Here is a 24,218-nt window from a genome sequence, read left to right on the forward strand (position 1 = left end):
GAAAATCTTGATACAAGTTTCTTTGTTGATACTTAAAAACCGCTACATCAGGGATGATGGGGTGTGGAAACCATCCAAGAGTATTCATCTACAATGCCCTGTTCGGTTGATGATTGTTACTGCATCAAGTTAGCAAGCGTTTTGGGCTTTTGCTTTTGGTTAGTTTACAGCAAAGAACAATACAACTGATGCAGCAGAAAGCCCGCATCCCATTGAGTTTCAATTGCACACGAGGCCCATTTTTAGAAAAAAAGAAAGAAACGCTAAAGAAGCCCTGGGGGGACGCTAGGTAAAAGGAAGACCTCTGGTTCAACTGAAGGGGATCGGAAAAAAAGAGAAAACGGAAGGGCAAAGGGAGAAGACTCTGAAAATCAACACAGGCCATTCGGTTCCGTTCCGTTTTTCCTTCCTTTTCCCAATTTATTTTCCTTTTTCAATTAAGAACTCGAGTAGTACTCTTGGCTGCAATCCAACTATGAGGAGTGGCTAATTTCTTCATCTAGTCAGAGGTTAAATCGAAACTTTGGTTCGACAAAACTGTGAGATCGAATTTATTTGCCTACGTTCTTTAATTTGCAAGTATTTATATATTTCCTATTCACTTATGCATATGATTATTTCTTGCAATTAAATACTTGATCACTGTTTAATTGTGTGAGTAATTAACAGCCATCTAAGAGTGCTCAATCCGTAATTGTTAGGTAATTTTAGTGCATGTGGCAAGTGACATGATTCAATTGTAGTAGAAACTTTTGAATTGTTGTTGCGGAAATATATGATATAGCCTAAATAAACCGAGCGTGTGTGTTTGTTGGTTATAATTGGTGGCCAGTCTAATGAGTAATGCTGTCAATAGGTTAAATCCTAAGAGCGTGTTTAGGACTGCTTAATTGGCTAGGGCAATAACCACAGAGCTTGTTGTGGTTATCGAATTAGGAAGGTTAGGCAGGTTGTCAGAGCTTGTTGACAACCATAACCAGTTTATTTGTAAATGAAAGATTTTATCTCTGCATCTGTGATCAATGATTCGAATCATTAGTGGAGATTATACCTTTGACTAGAGATTTTCCTTCCGTTAATTTACTTTATATTTATTGTTATTTATTTTATCTGCGATTGTCTTATTTTTAATTTGAGCAATTAAATTAGACAGTTCCATATCAATTCCCCCCATTTTTATTTAATGTTACATTCATTCAAAATAAATTTTCAAGTCCCTGTGGATTCGACCCTGCTCACTGCTATATTCGAATTTTGTCTTTCACGTAATTAATATACTTTGGTATATCGGATCAAGCAAACTCTGGCACCAGGGTGAAGCTAGTAACCCATTGCACAGCCTAAGTCCCTGCTCCAGTACCATAGTGGACTTAATTCGTGACTTAAGAGTAGGAATTTTATTTTTGCTAGTTTGACACCCACCAAGCAACTATAAAGCATGATATTTTGCTTTGGGAAAAGTTTGCTGAAAGTTTAACTTCAACCATGGTGTCTGGTACAGACCAGTGGAAGAAGTCATTGGAGCTCAGTTATGAGCATTTATCATATCACTTGAAGTCATGCTTGCTGTATTTTGCTGCATTTCGGGAGGATGAAAAAATTGGTGCCAAGAAGTTGATGTGTCTCTGGATTGCAGAAGGGTTTGTGGAAATAATTGAAGGAAAGAGATCAGAGGATATTGCAGAAGAGTATCTAATGGACCTAATTGGCAGAAACTTAGTTATGGTAAGTGAAAACAGATCCATTGGTGGAGTCAAAACTTGTTACATTCATGATTTGATATTTGAGTTCTGTAAGGGTGAGGCGAAAGAAAAGAAATTTCTTCAGGTCCTGCGAGCATATGTTGAGCTTTCTACCTTTAATGAGCCTGCCAACCTACCTCGGTTGTCCATTTGCTCCCATGGACGAGATTTTATAGAGTCAAAGCTATTTTGTCCATATTTAGGTACTCCAGGATATGAGTTTGACTTGCTTAATATCTCCTTCCTTTTTTGCATCTACAAACATCTTAACGTTTTGAATTTAGAGGGCATTAACCTAAGGCTGAAGGAGCTTCCAACTGAAATCGAATCACTTCTTTGTTTGAGGTACTTAGCCCTTACAGCTCGGCACATGAAATTCATTCCACCATCTGTAGCCAAGCTCTCACATTTGGAAACCTTTTGTCTAAATTCTGATGCGACGGTTTCATTGCCAGATAGCATCTGGAACATGAAGAAGTTGAGGCATATACGTGTATCATTTGGTTGCATTATTCCTTTCTCTTCCAATGACAATGTTGTTGAAAACCTCTCCACTTTACCCAATTTAGACACGCTCTCTACACTGCGTCTTTATCTTGATAAAGAAGGAGAGAACCTGTTGAGAAGGATTCCCAACGTTCGCCGACTTAAAATTTACAATCGTGCGGGACAAAATACAGTGTGCTGCAACATGAGTCGACTAGAATGCCTAGAATCACTCACCTGGTCGGGCAATTACTCCTCAGGTTCATGGGAACATGTTGAGCCTCCCTTTCCCATGAATTTGAAGAAGTTGTGTCTTGGCGAGCTGGGTCTTCCCTGCAGTAAAATGTCATTGGTTGAACAACTACCCAATCTTGAAGTCCTCAAATTAAGAGGCCGGGCAATGGATGGCCAAAGATGGGAGCTGATGGAAGGAGGATTCCCTAAACTCAGGGTCTTGACTTTGTTCTATGTAGAGATTGTTGAGTGGATAGAGGCAGACCCTAAACTCAGGGTTACATCCCGCGTCTTCAGCAATTAAAACTCCACAAAATTTCTAAATTGAAAATGATGCCTGCTTGTTTAGAGAGTATATCCCCTCTTGAAACAATTAATGTGACTTATTGCGGAGATGGCGTCAAATCTTTAGTACGGAAAATTGAAGCAGCACAGGAATATAATAATGGAAATGTGGATCTGAAGATCATCATCATAGATCGAAGGGCATCATCTGGTTCAAAAGCTGGTAAATTTTTTTTTTTTGTCATCACCATCAATTGGCTTGTAGAAATAATCATGCTTTTTATTTTTAAACAAGTTTAATTTATATTTACCATTTGGTAGCTTTTTTGTACTTCAGTTGCCTGTAATGCATGCACAAGCACATTGAAATTGATGAACAAACAACTAATTATTAATTGCTCTATTTTTTTTTCTTGATGATATCAACAGGGAGTGCATGCTACACTGGTTTTTCCTCTTCAGATTGTAATTGGTCATCTGAGCGGTCTAGCTTTCTTTGATACTTCCGTGGAAGATGGAGGTAAAAGTTGGAAAGGATCGATGGCTCTTTTCTTGTCAAGATATGGTGGAAACAATCAATGAGATTATTCAGATATTTTGCTGTTGGCCTATTTTGTGTAATTTCGTTTTGCTGAATTTAATGATGGTTTTGTGCTATTTCTTTTCAAACATGTGTCAATTTGCCGTCAAGGAACTTTGTTATCTTTTTTTTTTCTTTCTATTTGAGGTTCAAACTCCATCATTTTTTTTAATGTTTGAGCTCATGATTCTTGGAAGAATATGATAGCCCAATTTGGAAACCTCTATGATCATCTCTTTTCTGCTCAATCTTAGGTTTGGATTTAGGATATCCAACTTTGAGATTTGCTTAATTTTCAGAATCATATTTTACTTCTTCAAGTTGGAGAATTTTTGCAAAGAATGAAGTATGGGACTTGAGTTCCTTTAAGAATGATGTCTGCAACTTGGTTTTTCTGCTGCTTGAGCTAATTGCTCGAAAGGGCATAGTAAAATAATTGATTCTTCAAAAAGCTTTGAATGTGATATGTTTGTATGAATATTTAATTTTCCATTTTTGAATTCCACACCATATGTTTTAGATGATATATAGAGCTAGAGATAAAATACTCAAATTGGAGAGAAAACGAGTATAAATTTCACAATTGTACAATGGGCCGATGCCTTTATTTTTATATATTTCAACTCGTTTATTGAAGTAAAGCTTTAACTTTCATTTTGTTTCATACTAGTAATGATCGAGTATCTTAATTAACTCAATTGTAGATATTTGAATGTAGATATTAAGAGAAAGCTGAAAACATATTTCACTTTTAGAGAAAATGAGGAACTTACTTTGCTACATTAGCCCAATGAACTCAAAAATGATTTTACAACATATGACCATCATTTTTTGGTGTATAAAATGTACAAACGAATATTTCTAGTTTAAAGTCTTCGTTTAAATAGAATTAATATTCTTATGGAAGAAATAGCAAGAGAAGTTAGACATTCAAATTAGATAGAAGTGTTTAATGTGAACAAGCATATTGATTATAACATATTTGTGTTTGGAAATTGTGCCTTAAATTTAAGTGTTTTTCATGCATTTTTCCTAAGCTTCATTAATACATTCATTCCCTTTTAGATTCATTCTTAGATTCATGTATCTCTTGGAATTTACTAGTTCTTTCATATAACTTCTAAATTCATGTACTTGTAACAATGATGGTACGTGTATCTATATTCTTGTGCCTTCACACAACTCACTTGGGCACTCTCCTTCCCACAGTATAGGAGTAGCGTAAGATAAATCTGGATGCTTAACCCGAAAAAAAATGGAAAAATCGTTCAAAACGTCTCTCACATTTTGCAAAATAACTTTTTTCGTTCCTCACTTTTAAAAATATAATTTTACGTCCCTTACAAATTCACATTGGTTAAATTTGGTCTCTAATTGGGTTTCCGACTAGTTTTTGGTCGGAATTCACCACGTGCCTTGCACGTGATCATATTTTAAGGGCAAATTTGTCAAATCAAATTTTATATAATTCGATTCATAATCCCTTACATTTCATAAAATAAATATTTTCGTCCCTTACATTTCACAAAATGAATTTTTTCATCCTTCACATTTTTCAAAATGAGTTTTTTCATATTTTATTGATCATGTGTGCGAATAATTTTTTTTAAATCCATGTATATATTTATTTGATTTCACCTGAACAGTACGAATAGCATGTGAAATCAAATAGAAATATATTACACACTATTCGTATTGCTCAAGTGAAATCAAATAGATATATACATGGGTTTAAAAAAATTGTTAGTTTTTCACTTATATTCATTTTCTTTTACTCAAAATTTGAAAACAAAGAAGACATTTAATCCTAAATATTATCGAGTGTTTATATCGAATTGAGTTTGGATAGAAAAAGTAAACAAAAGGAAAATATGACAAAAAGAAATAAGTGATTGGCACTTTTAAATTTTAACACAATCACAAGGCAAGTAATTCAACTGTTAGTCTTAAAAGTGTCGAGTAGAAATTTCAGTTTAATCTGAAATTTTGTTAGCACAATTATAGAATTCGAGTTAGGACCCATTAATTAGATGACCTTATTATACAACTCAATAAATAAATTATTACCAAAAGAGAAATGTCACAAATATTGAATAGGTTCAAATGGTGAAATCATATAAATATATACATAGGTTTCATACAAAATTGTTAGTTTTAAACCCCTGTATATATCTATTGAATATCATGTGTATAACTACGATTAGCATGTTTACATGAAATCCAATAGAAATAAATTACATGTTAATCATACTGTTCAAGTAAAATCAAATAGGCATATACGTGGGTTTATAGAAAAAATGCTATTCGTATACATGATCAATGAGGGATGAAAAAATTCATTTGAAAAATATGAGGGATGGAAAAATTCATTTTTTCAAATGTGAGGAATGTAACAACTCATTTTGTAAAATGTTAGAGACGAAAATATTTATTTTGTGAAATGTGAGGGACTATGAATCAGATTATGTAAAAATTTGATTTGACAATTTTGCCCTTAAAAAATGATCACATGCAAGTCATGTGGTGAATTCCGGCAAAAAATTAGTCGGAAACCTAGGTAGGGACCAAATTTGATCAATGTGAATTTGTAAGGGATGTAAAATTACACTTTTAAAAGTAAGGGACGAAAAAAAGTCGTCTTGTAAAATTTGAGGAATGTTTTGAACGATTTTTCCAAAAAAAATATATGAAAACAAGAAAGAGTCTTGAAGGTGTCCTAAGGCATTTACAATGGATTGCACTCTTTAGAGTTAAAGAGTGCAATTCATATGCTATATCATCACTTTATTATCCCATCTTTCATTATATTATCACTCACTGTAAATTACACTCTACATAGTTTAATAGCATGGACCTATAATCAAATCAAGTATTTATCTTAATAGTTCTCAACACATACCTCATAAATAAATAAATCTATTTTTTGAAAAGTAATTTCATTTATTTTTGGAAAACAAATTTATTAATTTTTGTTGAAATTTTTGCATTCTAAAAATTTTTTATTTTCTGAAAAAATAATATTATTAATTTTTTAAAACTAAAAGTATATATTTTTATGTATTTCAAAAATAATACATTGTTATTTTCTAAAAATAATTAGATAATTATTAAACAAATACCCAACACTTTAAAAAATTAGATAAGAGGTTCAAACTCCATCATTTTGATAGAATTGATTGACAATTTATGTTTGAACTCATGATTCTTGGAAGAATATGATAGCCCAATTTGGAAACCTCTATGATCATCTCTTTTCTGCTCAAAACAGGTTTACGGTAAAAATTGCAATGGGGTTACGTGGCTTGATCAGGATAGAATTGGTTGAAGATGTATGCTCAATCTTAGGTTTGGATTTAGGATATCCAACTTTGAGATTTGCTAAATTTTCAGAATCATATTTTACTTCTTCAAATTGGAGAATTTTTGCAAAGAATGAAGTATGGGACTTAAGTTCCTTTAGGAAGGATGTCTGCAACTTGGTTTTTCTGCTGCTTGAGCTAATTGCTCGAAAGGGCATAGTAAAATAATTGATTCTTCAAAAAGCTTTGAATGTGATATGTTTGTATGAATATTTAATTTTCCATTTTTGAATTCCACACCATATGTTTTAGATGATATATAGAGCTAGAGATAAAATACTCAAATTGGAGAGAAAACGAGTATAAATTTCACAATTGTACAATGGGCCGATGCCTTTATTTTTACACTATGTCAAGTGAGTACAATGAATTTTGGGCTACCAAAACAAACAGGAAATGGGGTTCTACGGCGTCCTAAAAAACTGGGCTCTTAGGGACGATGCGTAAGCCCATATGCTCCTCTCAAGCTGAAAAATAGACTCATGTAATATTTATGGGACATTTTGGACTCTCTCTCACCTCAACCCACATTGTATTGATCTTGTAAGGCCCAAATTTTAGCAACTATTTCACGTATGCATTTCTCTAGTTTCTAATCTCAACTAATGATTTTTTCTGAATACTTGTGATGAATTGATGAGAATGGACTTCAACTCGCAATCTATTTTCGCTTCTCTGTTTATTGCGAATCAATGGAAAATTTCTCTTTACTACTACTTGATTACACCTTGTGCTAGTATATCAAGGCTATAAATGAGTATGTTATCTTTTTACAGAACTTCCAAAGGTTGAGATTATGTTTTTTTCACAGCAAATCATCATGTCTCAATTAGTCTTTTAAAGGTTAGGGATATTAACTGTCAGTTAATAATCTTTTCAAGTCATGCCCCACTTTCATCACGCTTAGTTAACTTTAGCCAAATGAGAAAGTAAGGGTAACAAGTAACAACAACATGGTTCTACTTGCAAAAACTAGGACACGCGGAAGGAGCAAGTCTTACCTAACGAAAAATGGACAAATTTGTAAGACGATGCCAGATTGGCCCTTCTCTCAACTATGAAATGATTAATCATCTAATTGTGAATCTACAATACAAAATATGATAGAATTTGTTGACATCACTTTAGATGGATTTGGGTCCTCTCTAATGAATTCTCTCTTCATTTCGTATAATGCACATTTAGATGTATGACACACGTCTTCAATTACTAAGAAGGGACATGGTCAATTTAAATTTGACTAATCCTAACTCTTGTTAATAAATGAAGATACGTGTCAGTGTCATACATCTAGATGAGTACTGAAAAAAATAGAGAGAGAATCAACTAGAGATGAACCAAGTCCCACTCTCGATTGGTTTTCAATTTTGGCGCTTTTGTATTCCGTGGATCTTTGCAATACAAAATATGATTACTTTTGGTCTGTGAAGGTATTACTATTATTTAGAGTGAAATTACTCTGGCAAGAACATAATTGTTTTGACAATATAGCTAACCATTTTCTATACTTTGCTACCAAGACGTACTATCGATAAGGTTTTGTTAAACAAATGATTTATATGTTTTGCTAGAGGAGAAAATTGATGGCAATATGAAATTTAAATAGTTAAATTCCTATTCCTTTTAATTAATTTTAAAAATTATCTTAATACGTATTCCTGAAACAAATGGCCACTATGTGCAACACTTATGCTCCTATGCTAATTTCATCAAAATAGATCTTATAAATTTTAGTTATAAACTTCACAATTTTCATTTGAAGTTTAAAAACACCATGTAAGATAATTTTTATAGGCTTTTCAACGGTGTTTTGTTATATATGTGACCAAAAGTATATTCATGACATCCTTCTTCAACATTTTTACTCTAACCTAGTCTTTTTTTTTTCGAAGACAATAATTATTGTATAATCTATTCTATTCTAGTCTTTTTTTCTGTTTGGATTGTAAATTATTTGAGATAATTTTGTGAATAAAGTACTGTAACATTTTTTTGATGTGATTTATGTGAGATAAAAAGGTGATTGGAAAATGTGTTGATGATGCAAGCAAATCAGTGTGTGTAAATAAGGTGTAAATAAAGTGAAATAGAAAACAATCCAAACACAAACACTTAAGGAGAGGTAAACGTAATCAGCCTTGAAGCAATCAAAGAAGGATGAGGCTGATATTATTTTGAGAGGCCTGACTCAATTGCTTCTGGAGAGAAAGGGGACTCAAGCATTGAAAATAGATTCAGGATCTTCTGATGAGAAACTCTCCCTGACTTGAATTTGAAGGGAAAGGTGGGCATGAATCTGGTAGCACCTGAGTAGAGGAGGATAACAAAATTTGCAGATCATGTCCCCTGGTGCGAAGCCAAGCTCATCATGTGTTCTGGTGCTAAACTACCTTGTTTGGATTGCAATTTTCTAAGAAAATATTTTTACGTTTTTCACAAATACATTTTTCAATTATTTTTTTGATGCATGCATTAAATTGCTATAATATATTTTTCAAGAAAAAATTCTGAAAAAATAGAAATCCGAACATAACTATTTCATATATTACAATTCTTTCAAGAGCATTTGATACGCTAAAATTCTCATTATATAACAAGCCACATTGTGATACATTTCAAATTCTCTAGAGGCAGAAAACTATGATGTGATTTGTCTACCACATATGGGGCAAAGTACAAATCAAAGAAAATATAGGAAGAACAAGTCTTTAATCCTATGCATGTGCCTTTAATCCTTCTTTCCCATGACTCGAAGAATCTCTTCCTCACTTCACAGTTTTTGGTCACTAGATATGTCCGCAATCAACTGTCAAAGACGACAAGTTACTATTTCACAACATTTTTCTGTATTTTCAAGATTTCTCTCAATATAGAATTTCTAGACGTTGATTGCATTAGTTTTCGTAGATCGGAGGTTTATTTACCTTCTTAAGACTGTTATACATTGGTATTCATGCTTAGTTTTAATTGGGGTAGTTGGATTACAAATAAAATTGATTTGGAGAGGTTAATGGAGATTTTACTATGCTTTTAATGTTATGTCTAATTAATTAAGTTTTTTGGATTAGATATACAATAAACCCCAACTAGTGGATTTATTCAGAGAAATATTGATAATATAAAAACTGCTATTAATAGTAATCCATCACCTTTGACTGTCAACTGCGGGTACATCCGGTGACCAAAGATCATTAAAATTGAGGAGTTATTACTTCAAGTCACAGGTAAGAAGACTTTGGGGCGCGTGCACAGTATTGAGGCTTTGTTGATGACTAGGAGGGATTCACCGCGCACTGCGCGGTGGATAAATGCCCAATTATACTCACTTAGTTTACAAATTATTATAAATGTGACTGACAAACAAAATATTCAAAGTTGTGTTAGTTTAAAATTATTAAAAATATAAAGTTCAAAAGATGAAAATTATAATACAATACCTTTAAAAGATACAATAGAGCATGAGAAAGACATGATAAGGACATATACTATTGGCCATTGACCCAACATACAAATTATATTTTGGTATCCTCAATATTTACAAATGAAATCTCATACTTAAAAGCAACTATATTAACATATTTGCATTACTCGATATAATTCCAAACTCATTCTTAAGATATTCTTGTCTTTTGAGTTTTGAGGAAAGCAACCTCAAAACTTCTATACACTTTTGCTGCCAGAGCAATTTTACAACATTATGGGATAAGGCCAATCAAAAGGAAAAAAAAATCCTGCAAGAAGCACCAAAGATATATATATCATAAAGGAACCTTTTTATTTGGTACATTGGAAGAGATCATAACCTCTTAAATAGAAACAAAATAATGATATACAACTCCTAACACATCCATTTCTAACAAATCTCGCATCTCTCGGGAACTTATAACCCAGATGGATCATATGCTGCATTTAGCCAACCAATCTACACATTGATTGCGCTCCTGCCAAATATGGCTCAGCTAGCAGTCCCAACTTCTTTGCTTCAACTCTCAAATGTGAATATAAACACAATTTACAAAAATCACAAAAAACATACAACCACAATTTATCCCCTCTGTCCACTCCAACTAAAGGTACTATAACTACAATTTTCTTCTTCTACAATAAACATAAATTAATAAAGCTAAAACGAAACAGTAGCAATTAAAAAGTTGTAAATATAGCAAGTAGGACAAATATGCTAGGGACCTGAATCGTTTTCTTAGACTCAGGATCTATTGAAACTAAGACAAATATAGCAAAGGCCATCCTCATTTCATCAGATTCTATAACAACCAATCTAACAAATTTCACATTTTCTTTTCTGCTTTGCTCCAAATGTTTACTTTGCAACCCCACAAACACAAAATCATTTTTTTTTCTATTTTTTTCACTTGAGGAAAAAGGCTTAGAGAAAACAGCAGATTGAAAAATAACAGATAGAAACATTAAGTAAACAAATAAACTGAGTAAAGAAAATACAGGGAAAAAAAGTAGTTAAGCAAAGCAAACACAAGCAAGAATTACAAGAGATGAGGGAAAACCACGAAAGAGAATGAAAGCAAAGTTCCAATTTTTGGACTTGCAATATCACAAAAAATAAACAGATTAGATAGCCCAAAAATATCTTTGAGAGGAAAAAATCATAAAAGAACTACCTCAAATTTGTTAAATGCATTTTGGAAAAAAAATTAAGATTCCAATATGGCAAAAATCCCAAAAAAATTAGGCACAAGATGGAAACAGAAAGCTCAATTTGTATTCTTTAAAATGATAACCACATAGAATGCACGTTATTAAAGGGAAAAATTTTATAGAACCTGATGCTGGAAGAAATTTCCAATTTTTTGCACCTGCAACATATGTATACAAATTAATACACAAAAATTAGACTACTAAACCCCACAAAAAAACCAAAAGGCTAGAGAAGTACTGAGAAAGAAGAAGAAATTACAATGCAAAAAAATCATGCGTCGCACACAACATCTGTTCACAGCCATTTTACATGACTCAATTAGGTTGAAAATCCATGTTTTTCTTTTAGTCTGCTTATTTTTCTTCTCATCTTCTACTTTTGATCAGGAGAAAGATTTGAAAAAACCAACAATAAAAAAAAAATAGCAAACTTTACCATAATAGCTATATTATTAACCTTCCACATCATCGTTTTGCTATTTTACCTTCGTTATCTTTTGTTCTAACCCCTAAGTAACTTTTTATTACTGAATTTTTTTTCTTCAACAACTGTGATAGCAAAAGCTGACCAAACTTCTCAATCAAGTGTTAGAACATGCTTGAACACAATCACAGGCATAGAAGTAGAAGATAAAGACAACTAAATCACTTAGCTTTCCCCTTAATGCTTTGCTAATTCTCCCCCTTTAGTTAGAAAATTACACAAAGAACTTGCATGCATAACCAATAATAAAACAAAATGTTTCCATAGTTTACGATCAATGCCAAAGTAATGCAATAGTTTCATTAGAAATGATTTGACCTTTTCTATTTGACAAAAATTTAAAGACTATGATTCTTTGCGAGCCTTAGCCCATTTTATTCTTAAGTACATTTATTTTGTTATCGCTATGTCACCTTAAGTTGAATCACAATTTTCATTCTCAAGGTGAATTGTGAAAAATCTTTTGCCAATTAAAAGAAAGTCACCACCAGAAAAATAACAATACCTAACCATCTAAAGTGCAAATGAGTGAAACTCTTTTATTACCAGAAGTACTAAAAGCATATTTAAGAAAATAATAGAAGACAAAACGCTTAAATCCAAACAACACTTTTGCCTTATAGAAAGGGAAAATTCCACCATTCATTTCACAAGCACAAAATGAGATTTATCATTAATTTTTTGAAGTCAAGCATATCCCATGAAATTATCATCAAAGTCAAGCCCCTCTGGGCTGTAAACAATTCCAGTCAACAACTTACATATTGAAAGGTAAACCTATCAAGGACAAAAAATCTCACTTCTAGTTTTTAAAAAGGAGTTAAAGATTAAAAAAAATAAAGCAAGATTTGCCCCAGTGGAATAAACCACTGACTATTAGCAAGCATCAAATGCAAAGCATTATTTATTGTCTTCATTCAAATGAATACATTGAAATTAACAGATATGCAACTTGGCAAACTAAAATCAAACACCCAATTATTAGCAAATACATGAATGTCAATGGTTTTAATAATCCGTGCACAAGTTGAGACTTGAAAATTTAGAAGAAGTAGAGTCCTATTTCATATCACTTAGACCATATTTAACATAATACCAAAAGCATATAATTAAATACAAATTCCTGATAATACATTGTTGCAGTGGACAAACAAAACACATACATGTTGTAAAAGGCCCCCAATTTCTTGATAACTATTAAAGAACAAAAAGTATGACAGAAAGTACCTTAACTAACTGCCGAATGTTAGATAACAAATCATAATGTTCCGCAGCTCAGTATAGAGAACCTGACAATGCATATTGAATTGGGTAAATTGGAAAAAAGAGATAAAAAAGGTAAAATCATCTATTGAATGTATGTGATAAATGAGGTGGAAAGAAAAAGCCACCTTAAAAGGCAATAATACATATTAGTGTATAACACAAATATTTGTTAGAGACATTCAACAAAATAAAGATCAGTTAAAAAAAGGATTAAACTTGGATGTCCAGACTCCTCGAGCCCATGGTCAAAAGCGAGAAATTCAGGAGAGAACTTTAGCAAAAACATTTCTTTGGAGGAAAACCACATAGACCGGGCAACCAAACTATGGAAAATAAAGGCCTAAACAAAAAAACAGGAGAAATACACCCACTTTATCACCTCATGTGCATTGATGTTGGAGGTGGAAAAAAGGAAGCCTACCATAACCTCTGTGCAGAAGAATTAGTAAGCGTTACTGGCCAAATGATGATACAGAGAATACTATAAAATAGAGGAAACTACCTTGAGAAATTTTAGAGGCTTTATCACATAACAATCTCCACTTTTCTTTTTTCAAAACTACAATAGAAGAAGAGATAACATAAGCATATATAGCTCTCCTTTTTTATTAGCAAGTGAAGACCATGAGAAGAGGAAGAGGAAATTCATAGATAGAGGAACAAAACCTTTCGGTTGAAAGTCAAGAAAGTGGGTTAGAGTGGACAATTTTTTTTCCCAATTTTAGCTACTATATAACAAATTAATGGTTTTAGCATTCTATCAAACATTTGATAAATAAAATATGATTGTATCATTACAGTACTTTAGAACAAAAAAGGGGGAAAAAACAAGAAGGAAAAAAAATAGCAACCCTACGTACGAAAAAACACAAAAAGGACAGACCCATGAAATGCACAAATGAGTCCCAACATCTAGTGAGGATTTATAAATTTTCAATATAAAAGGCTCAAGAAAACATGTCAGAAAACTAAACTTTCGAAGACACAACTAAGAGGTTAAACACTTCATGATAACCAAAATTGAAACTTACATCTAATAGGTCATAAAAACAAATAAATAAATGAAAAAAAAAATCCAAAGCAATCTCTTTTGTAGAGAAAAAAAATAAAGAAAAGTAGAGTATAAACTGTAATCACATATAAGCGAATAGAAGAAGGCTCGCTCAAAATATTCACCAATATTATGCAAAACAGGCTGGGAATAATGTTGATCCATACTACCACATTATTAGTTTTTTGAGAGAAGCAAAGAAAATTCCAAATTTTGGACCTGCAACATCACAAAAATATACAAATTATATAATCAAACATGGGCAAAAAACTTTTTAAATCCACCAGAAAGAACTTACTCAAATTTGTTAAATGCATAAAAGAAGGAAATAAGGCAAAAGTAAGGGGAGGATACAACAAAAATAAGTCTTTTTTTAGAAAATAACCCTATAGAACTTACCTTTAAAAAAGGGGGAAAAACTTAGAAAAAAGCATGAGAATGGCGGAGGTAATCTGCAAATTTCGTAACTGCGACATCAAAACATCACAAAAAGGGCAAAAAGGAAATTAAAAATGAAAGGGAAAAAAACACAAAAAGCTAGAGAAGGTTTGGAAAAAGAAAGAAAAAGAGATTTTGAACTGAAGCAAAAAAACCCAACCAGATCTTTGGTTTTGTTGTTGTCGATAGGGGTGGCAATTCGAGTCCAAATCAGGTTGGCGGGTCGGGTTCGGGTCAACCCGTCAGAAAATCTGTTGACCCGAACCCGACCCGCCAACCCGTGACGGGTCAGGTATGCTGACCCGAACCCGAAAATTTCAGGTTGCGGGTTGGCGGGTCGACCCGAAATGACCCGAAACTTAATTTTAATTTATTAATTTATCACTGTAATTTCTAATAAAATCAATTTCTCACAAAACTAATTACATAATCAAGTAATAAAAATTTAAATAAATAATTCCAAACCAAATCTAAAATAAATTAAACACCGTAAAAGTGTTTTATCCCAAACAAAATATAAAATAAATTAAAACAGTATAAAAGTAAAAAATAATATAATATATTATTTGTCCAAATATAATAATTTTAACTTCACACAAATTAAATAAATTCATTTAGGATTAAGTAATTAATGCCTTTGAAAAACAGAATAACTTAGTTTAGTTAGATAAAATTATTTTTATGTTTATTAAATTATTTTTAATTCGTAAACGGGTCATATCGGGTCATATCAGGTCACCACGGGTTGACCCGAAATCGACCTGTTTTCTTTTCGGGTTTATCAGGTCCAACCCGATTTTGACCCGAATTCCTGAAATCTCAACCCAAACCCATTAATTTCGTGTTAGGTTCGTGTCGTGTTTTCAGGTCGTGTCAAAAATTGCCACCCCTAGTTGTCGATAAGAGAAAACGAAGGATAAGAGAGGAAAAAACTTACAAAATAGCATGACGACTTCAAAAGGGGGAAAAAACTTACAAAATAGCATGACGACGATGGAGAAAATCTCCAAATTTCATACCTGCAACATCGCAACATCACAAAAGAAAAAAAATTAGACATCTAAACCCGCAAAAAAGGGGAAAAGAAAAAGATTAGAGAAGCTCTGGAAAGAGGGAGGAAGAGATTTTGAAGTAAAAAATACCCACCATATCTTTGGTTTTTGCTATTGTCGATTGGAAAAATGAAGGATAAGAGAGGGAAAATGGCATCCTTAGTGATAAAGAACAGGAACAACAAGAGATGAAGAGGGCTTTCTGGGCGACAGAGACGGACATTGAAAGAAGGAGAGGAGGAAAGGTATTCTTCTGAGTTCTGATGTCTCTCTTTCTCGAGCCCAACGTCTCACCAAATCCGAAAGCAACAAATTAATGGTAGAAGATAAATGAGTCACGTGCACACCACCAGAGAATCTTGGCAAATCTTTTGCCTCTTTGTCTATTTAGTTGATGTTATAATAATAATAAAAAAAACTAAACAACCACCAGAGAATAATCGTTATTTTTCAGCGAATAACGATTGGCCACATCAGCGACACAACTACTCCAAGCAAACAAAGAAACAAAACAATCGGTAGACGTCCAATTCACACGAGGGAATTCACACGAATGGATGACCATCAATTGGCCAATGGCAACGCGCCACGTCAGCAATTGGAACTCAATTGGAAACAACGGCATTCGCGCATAGACTAGATATGTTAATGAATTGAGTCTCAACTTTCGGTGCGTTTGAGAGAAAAATGGAAGGGGAAGAAAAGCAGATAAGATGGGGGAAAAACAAATGACGAAGGGGAAAGTGTGTGTTGTGGGTAATAAGTCTCTAAATTGTTAGCTTATTACATAATAAACCCCAATTAATAGTTTAAGGACCAAACTAAAATTATAGTTTGGGGCTAGGTATTACATTCTGCCCTCCACTGGATCATCCTCAATACTTAGATGATAAAATTTCTCAAAACCATAAAGCCATTGTTCGAGTTTAAATTATATTCCCCTAAATGCATGATTAACAATCGTGTATTATCTGCATCGAACTCTTTTTTTGTAGTTTAAGTTTTGGCAGTTTCTTCTACTACAAAGCAAGCGAAGAAACGGGAAGGTGCACGTTACCAATCCTAAGTAAAATGTCCTATTATTTGTTAAAAACCAAAGGAAAGCTTTGATATAAGCAAGATGCACTTAACCACCCAACATAGAAAAGTTGGGTTTGGGCCCGAAAGCCGACATTACTTGACAAGCACCTTTCTAAATAACATTGCTTGTTCCCACTCATTGAAGATTGTTTATACAAAAGGTCAATGGGGGATACAAAAATTCCTCTTGTTGACACCATTTACGAGAAGGTGTGGTCATCTTTCTTTCTAGCAGCCATACAGTTCGACTTAAATATGGAGAAGGGGAGAAGCAGTTATCTATGTAGTTACGGTCTCTAAAGCTGTTATTCTAGTTGAGCACTCTCTCTTCTTCATCAAATCTTGTCCTACCAAAGAAGAGTAACTTCTTACCAACCTGCAAAAGTTGTTTGGTTGGGGATTGTCTTTTTCATAGAACAATATTTAACGAAATTGAGGATGTAAGACAAGGTATTTTTCAAAGAGAAGAAACCAGACTTATAATTGAGCCATGATCAAGAATCCCAGGATCTAACCTTGACTGTCTTACAGACACACACACACACACACATAGACACTAAATGAATCGACTCATGAAGGATCTAAGGAGTAGCTTTACGATGGGTTTTGAAACCATCATTTGTGTGTGTGTGTCTCCGAGACAGAGAGAGCCTGAGAGAGTTTGTATGGTCCCCATCCTAATTAGAAATCCCCTAAAGTTCTTGAAGTAAAGTTAGCATTATGCTATTCCTCTAACTCTCAAGGCCAGTCACCTTTCAAATCGAGGTCTGACCACTTCTCCACTAACTGGTTTGTATCCTTTTTGCTTGTCTAGTCACCAAAACTCTCTGATCCTTGTTTTTAGCCTTTTAGCTTGCTAATGCAGTAGATAGATAACTATCGAGAAAAGAGATAATGAGATAGCATGAACTCCTAAAGATTCATATGGCATTTGATGAATCACAGAGAGCATCTCTTAAACAGAACTCCATTGTCAAATTTGAGGTATCATCATATCAAGTTTTTGAGAGAACCTATAGAAAATCCATTCTAGGAAAAATCATTGGACCTAGTCTAGCTAAAAGTTCTCCACATTGAAAATAACAGGATACAAAGGTCTATCTGGGACAATTTGATGACAACAACATTAACATCATGGACCTACTACAATTTCTCTTCCAAAAAGTACAACTTCAAAAGAAGAGGGTTTGGAAGGATGTTAACCAACAAAGAGGAATCTGAAGATTGGAATGGTTACATGTGTAGAGTTTGATGAGAGGATCATGTGACTAAAATTTCATTTTGATAGGTTGCAATTTTACTATTTATTTTGTTATTAATTTCTCCCTATTACCTGACTTGATTTGGATTAATTGCTGGATTTTACTCATTTTTAGTATTCTGCATGTATTTCAGGGAGTAGAACAAAAATATGATAACAAGTACCAATTTGACAGAAAAGGAATGCAAGTAGCAGCGCTTGTCCTAGGGGCAATTTTGGAAAAGAAAAAATCTTTGGACCCTTTCTTTTGGGCATGGGCTGAACCGAAAAAGGGTTGGTTCCTTTCCTAGCTGGAGCGCCGCACAGGAGGTGATGGCTGGAGGGAGAGCCGCCGCACATTGGAGTTAGACATTAGAGAGAATAGAGAATGCAGAGAACTAGTACTATGGTTCTTCCCTTTTTCCTTTAGCTTTGACTTTTCTTCCTTAGCTTGTGATAGTGGGATTCATCTACGGATGTCAGGAGCAAACTTGGAAAAACGTTGACTTTTCTTCATCTGAACTATTGGCAATTGCTTTTGCTTTTTTCGTATGTCATCCGAAGTGAAACAGAGGGCTATCTCTTGTAACTTTGCTATCTTTTCTTGATTGGAGCGAATTGCATTTCCCAATTTTTGTGACAATGGTTGCGGCTCTTGTTTCAACTTCCGGTGGACTTAATTCATCAAACATGAACTAATTCCTCCCTTCTAGTCAGGAAACAACGGATGCTTTGGGTCGCCAAAAATTTGTGAGATCGATTTAATTTAATCTTTTCCTTTTATTTATTGGTATTCGCATATTCCTGGATTGCTAAGCTTATGGTTATTTAATTAATTGATTGTCTTGGATTCGGATAATTAATTGATTTGATAATCTATTGTCAATTAGGGCATTAAATCCGTAATTGTTTAATTGCCTTAAATTAGTGACAACTGGCACGATTAGGTTCGTGTCAGGGGGATACGCGGGCTAATCTGAATAACCCTGGTAGTGCGTTATTTGGTTAGAATAGGGCTCCTCTAATACGTAAGGCAATTGGGGAATTAAATCTTACGGGCGTACCTAAGATTATTTCCTAATTAGAGCAGTGATTAACGGGCGTACCTTAATCACCGACACAGTAAGGAGGGGTTGACTGCTATCGCTTGTTTGGTAGTTATAACCTATTTATTAATGAATAATTGGAATTGCCCTTGCTTTGATGATCAATTAGGTGAACCATTGCTGAAGTTATTTCTTGACTAGATCTTTAATTAATATTACCTTGATTTTAGTAAATTGCCATTTGACTTTTAATTGCCTACTTTATTTTATTTTTAATTGTTTTCTTGTTTTAATTGATTCAGGCCTTTAATTATTATTACTCTAAGTTCAGTGAATTATTGTTTAATTTCTAGTTCGTTATTTATTTTTACTTTCTTGTTTGAATTTATTTGATTGTCGTCGTTCCTACAAAATCACCCCCTGTGTTACTTTGGATTTCTTAAGAGACAAATATACTCAATCCCTGAGGATACGACCCTACTTGCCCTGTCTACAAATTCATAATTATTTGTGAAAAAAATAACCATCCCATTCTGATATATCGGATCAAGCAAACTCTTCGGGAACATGGTGAATCAAGTAACCCATTGCACACCTAGAGTCCCTGCTCCAGTACTTGGAATTGGATTTTGGTCATTTTAACTGGCAATTAGGTTTAATTTTATTATTGTACAGGCTTCGATAACCTGTCAATTTTTTGCGCTGCTGCCTGGGACTGGCGTTATTATTTGTTTCTTTTTAAATTCATTTTTTTGTTCTAGTTTTCTGGTAATTTTTCTAGTGTATGCCTCGGTCTTCTCATACAGCTGATTTGATTTTTGACCCTGAAGTAGAGAAGACCGTGCGTAGAACGAGAAAGAAAACCAGATAGCTCAGAGAGGAGCAGTCCAGTATTGCATCTCAAGGACCTGAGCCAGGAGTTGAACCAACAGATTCGTTTGGTAATACTTCAAGTGACTCTGACCAGGAGGAAGGAACCATGGCTAATGCACTAACATTAAGGGAGTTAGCTGCTCCTGATTTAAATCAGCAGCCTCTATGCATTACCTTCGCCACCTTAAATGATAACACTCCATTTGAACTAAAATCTGGTCTGATTCATCTTTTACCCTCTTTTCATGGTTTATCAGGTGAAGAGCCATATAAGCATTTGCAGGAGTTTGATGTCGTGTGCAATAGTATGAAATCCCAGGAAATCACAGAAGAGCAAATAAAAATAAGGGCATTTCTCTTCTCCTTGAAGGATTCTGCAAAGGATTGGCTGTACTACCTGCCATCAAGTAGCATCACCACATGGGACCAATTAAAGAAAAAATTTTTGGATAAATATTTTCCTGCATCTAGGGTTGTAAGTCTAAGGAAAGAAACTTGCGGGATCAATCAGCATCCAGGGAAGTCACTCTATGAGTACTGGGAGCGATTCAAGAAATTGTGCAACAAATGCCCCCAGCACCAGATAAGTGAGCAGTTGCTCATACAGTATTTTTATGAGGGGCTCTTTTTCAAAGATAGGAGCATAATTGATGCTGCAAGCGGAGGGGCACTGGTAAACAAAATCCCTCGGGAAGTACGGGAGTTAATAGAGGGGATGGCAGAGAATTCACAACAATTCGGTACGAGAGAGGATGCCCCAATACGCAAGGTGAATGAGGTAGAGACATCCTCTATCCAGCAGCAGCTAACCGAGTTGACCTCGTTTGTTAGGCAACTGGCTGTGGGAAATGCATCTCAGGCCAAAGTATGCGAGGTTTGCACTGGTATGGGTCATTCTACAGACATGTGCCCAATGATTCAGGAAGAAAGTGCAGAGCAAATGAACATGGCTGGTCACGCGCCCGTGCCAAGAAGGCCCTATGACCCCTATTCAAGTACCTACAATCCCGGCTGGAAAGACCACCCGAATTTCAGTTATGGAGGAAATAGGCAGCCCAACTTTGCACCAAACAGGCAGTCTAATTTCGTGCCAAATAAGCAACCAGGGTACCAGCAGCAGTACCAACCCCGACCGCCTCCGCCCCCAAACTCTGGTCCATCTTTGGAGGAGATGATGAAACAACTGATGGCAACCATTACGCAAAATCAGCAAAGGACGGACTCCGAAATGCAGGACATAAGAAATCAAATGAGTCAAATGGCTACATCAATCAACAGTTTGGAATCCCAAGTTCAGGGTAAATTGCCGTCTCAACCTGAATTAAATCCAAAGAACGTGAGCGCAATGATCTTAAGAAGCGGGAAGAAAATTCAGGGGTCTGAATCTGTGATCCCTAAGGATAAGGATGAGAAAAAGATCGAAAATGAGCTTGAGAGGGAGAACAGCAATGGTGCAGATCCAAAGGTACTTTCAGACCCAATAATTACAGTTAAAACTAACCCGCCTCCTTTTCCTAACAGGTTGGAAAAATCGAAGAAGTAGGATAAGGAGAAGGAGATTTTGGAGGTGTTTTGCAAGGTAGAGATAAATATCCCCCTCTTAGGCCCAATCAAACAAGTACCAAAATATGCCAAGTTCCTAAGGGACTTGTGTGTCAACCGAAGGCGGTTGAGGGGAGATGAAAGGATTATTGTTGGGGAAAATGTGTCTGCGGTCCTGCAGAGAAAGTTTCCACCAAAGTGCAGGGACCCAGGTATGTTTACTATCCCCTGTAGAATAGGCAACACTGTAATTAGAAGGGCCATGTTGGATTTGGGAGCATCAATTAATGTCATGCCTAAATCTATCTATGCCTCTCTAAAACTAGGTCCATTAAAAAAAACTGGAATAATCATTCAATTAGCTGACCGAACTAATGCATATCCTAATGGGTTGGTTGAAGTTGTGTTGGTAAAAGTTAATGATTTGGTGTTTCCAGCTGATTTTTATGTATTTGATATGGATGATGATCACTCCCCCGATCCCTCAGCTTTGTTGTTAAGTAGACCCTTTATGAGCACAGCACAAACAAAAATTGATGTTAATAAGGGTACCTTATCCATGGAATTTGATGGGAAAATTGTGCATTTTAATATTTTTGATACTATGAAATATCCCTCAAACTCCAACTTTAGCTCAATTTTCTCTGTGAGTGCTATTGACCCTGCAGTGCAGGAAGTGTTTGAAACTGTTGGTAGGGATGAGTTGGAGGTGGTTTTAACCAAGCACCTCGAGTTGGAGACAACTCTTGAGGTGGAGTGGAGCAAGGATCTAAAATGCACAATAGGTGCATACACTCATTGCCGACCACCACAAAAAGGTATGAAGTCTTGCTTATTTTTATTCCCGAATCTCACCAGAGGGTATTGCCATCTGTGGTGCAGGCTCCTGAATTGGAGATGAAACCCCTACCAGAGCACCTGAAGTATGCGTATCTGGGTGACAACGAGACATTCCCGGTGATTATCTCATCGGCACTGTCAAAGACTCAGGAGGAGAAATTGATCCAGGTCCTTAGAGAGCATAAAGAGGCGATAGGTTGGACAATCGCAGACATTAAGGGGATCAGCCCGGCCATCTGTATGCACCGGATTAGACTGGAAGAGGATGCTAAACCTGTTCGGCAGGCTCAAAGGAGGCTCAACCCCCTCATGATGGAAGTTGTAAATAAAGAGATTTTAAAATTGTTAGATGTGGGGATCATCTTTGCAATATCAGATAGCTCTTGGGTGAGCCCGGTCCAGGTAGTTCCAAAGAAAGCAGGAGTGACGGTAGAAACCAACCAAACGAGTGAGCTCGTGCCAGTAAGTAAACCCACTGGATGGAGGCAGTGTATAGACACTACCGTAGGCTAAACACCGTCACCAAAAAAGACTATTTCCCTCTCCCTTTCATTGACCAAATGGTTGAACGTTTGGCTTGTAGAGCTTACTATTGCTTTTTGGATGGATTTTCAGGATACTTTCAGATAGTAATTGCACCAGAAGATCAAGAGAAGACAACCTTCACGTGCCCGTTCGGGACCTTTACCTATAGACGAATGTCATTTGGGTTATGCAACGCATCTGCAATATTCCAGAGGTGTATGGTAAGTATTTTTTCTGAATATGTGGAGAAAATTATTGAAGTTTTTATGGACGATTTCAGTGTGTATGGTGATAGTTTTGATACGTGTCTAGATAACCTGAAATTGATCCTGATAAGGTGTATAGAGACTAATTTTGTGCTGAATTGAGAAAAATGTCATTTTATGGTTGAGCACGGGATAGTCTTGGGTCATATTGTATCGTCTAAGGGCATCGAGGTTGACAAGGTTAAAATAGACATTATATCTGCATTACCTTACCCCGCGAATGTGCGGGAGGTGCGTTCTTTTCTTGGACATGCAGGTTTTTATCGAAAGTTCATCAAGAATTTTTCAAAAATTGGGGCCCCGTTGTTCCAACTCTTACAAAAAGATGTGGCCTTTGAGTTCGATGACAAGTGTGAGAAAACTTTCAACAAGTTGAAAGAGCTACTGACCTCACCCCCGATCATCCAGCCCCCCGATTGGAGTTTGCCATTTGAGATCATGTGCGATGCCAGTGATCATGTTGTAGGGGCTGTATTGGGGCAGCGAGTAGGAAAGGCAGCTCACGTCATCTATTATGCATCCCGCGCCCTGAATGGGGCCCAATTGAATTGCTCCACTACTGAGAAGGAGTTTCCTGCGGTTATTTTTGCTTTAGAAAAATTCAGGTCATACTTGTTAGGTGCTAAAGTAATTGTATTTTCTGATCATGCCAGCTTAGAGGTACACTGAATGAACCAAGAAAGATTGCCAAATTCAGGCCTATACGGATGGATATTGCTCTACAGGAATTTGACCTGAAATAAGGGATAAAAAGAGCATCAGGAAATTGTAGTAGACCGACCATTATTGAGTCATTATACCCGTTAGGAAGAGGATAATGAACCATTGACGGATTGCTTCCTGAAAAGAGGCATTTATGTTCTTTAAATTCTCAAGTGACCCTTGGCATATGCCGAACATCTCGGTCACATTATTTAGGAACTGGGTAAATTTTCCTGCAAGTTAGCCCAAAATCCGAGAGGATAATTGAAAGAGCGACGCAAGTATTTATCTGGGATTGAACCCGTACTTATGGAAAGAGATGTGCAGATCAAGTGATGAGGAGATGTGTAAGTGAAATGAAATTTCAATCGATTTTAGTTTTTTGTCATACTTTTGCCTGTGGAGGTCATTTTGGACCCAAGAGAATTGCTTATAAGGTATTAAAAAGTGGAT

General features: G+C 35.2%; 1 long non-coding RNA gene across 3 annotated transcripts; it reads right to left on the reverse strand.

Moving 5' to 3' along the window:
* Positions 1-10,469: 10,469 nt before the first annotated feature.
* LOC113765742 lies at positions 10,470-15,614 on the reverse strand. Of its 3 annotated transcripts, XR_003467779.1 has the most exons (7): positions 15,576-15,614; positions 14,561-14,628; positions 13,613-13,669; positions 13,482-13,539; positions 13,072-13,133; positions 11,486-11,518; positions 10,470-10,784 (listed from the first exon to the last, which is right to left on the reverse strand). It is a non-coding gene; the product is annotated as an uncharacterized LOC113765742 (long non-coding RNA). The 3 variants fall into 3 exon arrangements; XR_003467777.1 differs by lacking the exon at positions 10,470-10,784 and having other exon boundaries at positions 11,409-11,518; XR_003467778.1 differs by lacking the exons at positions 10,470-10,784; positions 14,561-14,628; positions 15,576-15,614 and adding an exon at positions 14,287-14,413 and having other exon boundaries at positions 11,409-11,518.
* Between the last annotated feature and the right edge of the window lie 8,604 nt (positions 15,615-24,218).

This window comes from Coffea eugenioides, chromosome 3 (assembly GCF_003713205.1).
Source record: "Coffea eugenioides isolate CCC68of chromosome 3, Ceug_1.0, whole genome shotgun sequence".
In the NCBI taxonomy this organism is placed as follows: Eukaryota; Viridiplantae; Streptophyta; class Magnoliopsida; order Gentianales; family Rubiaceae; genus Coffea; species Coffea eugenioides.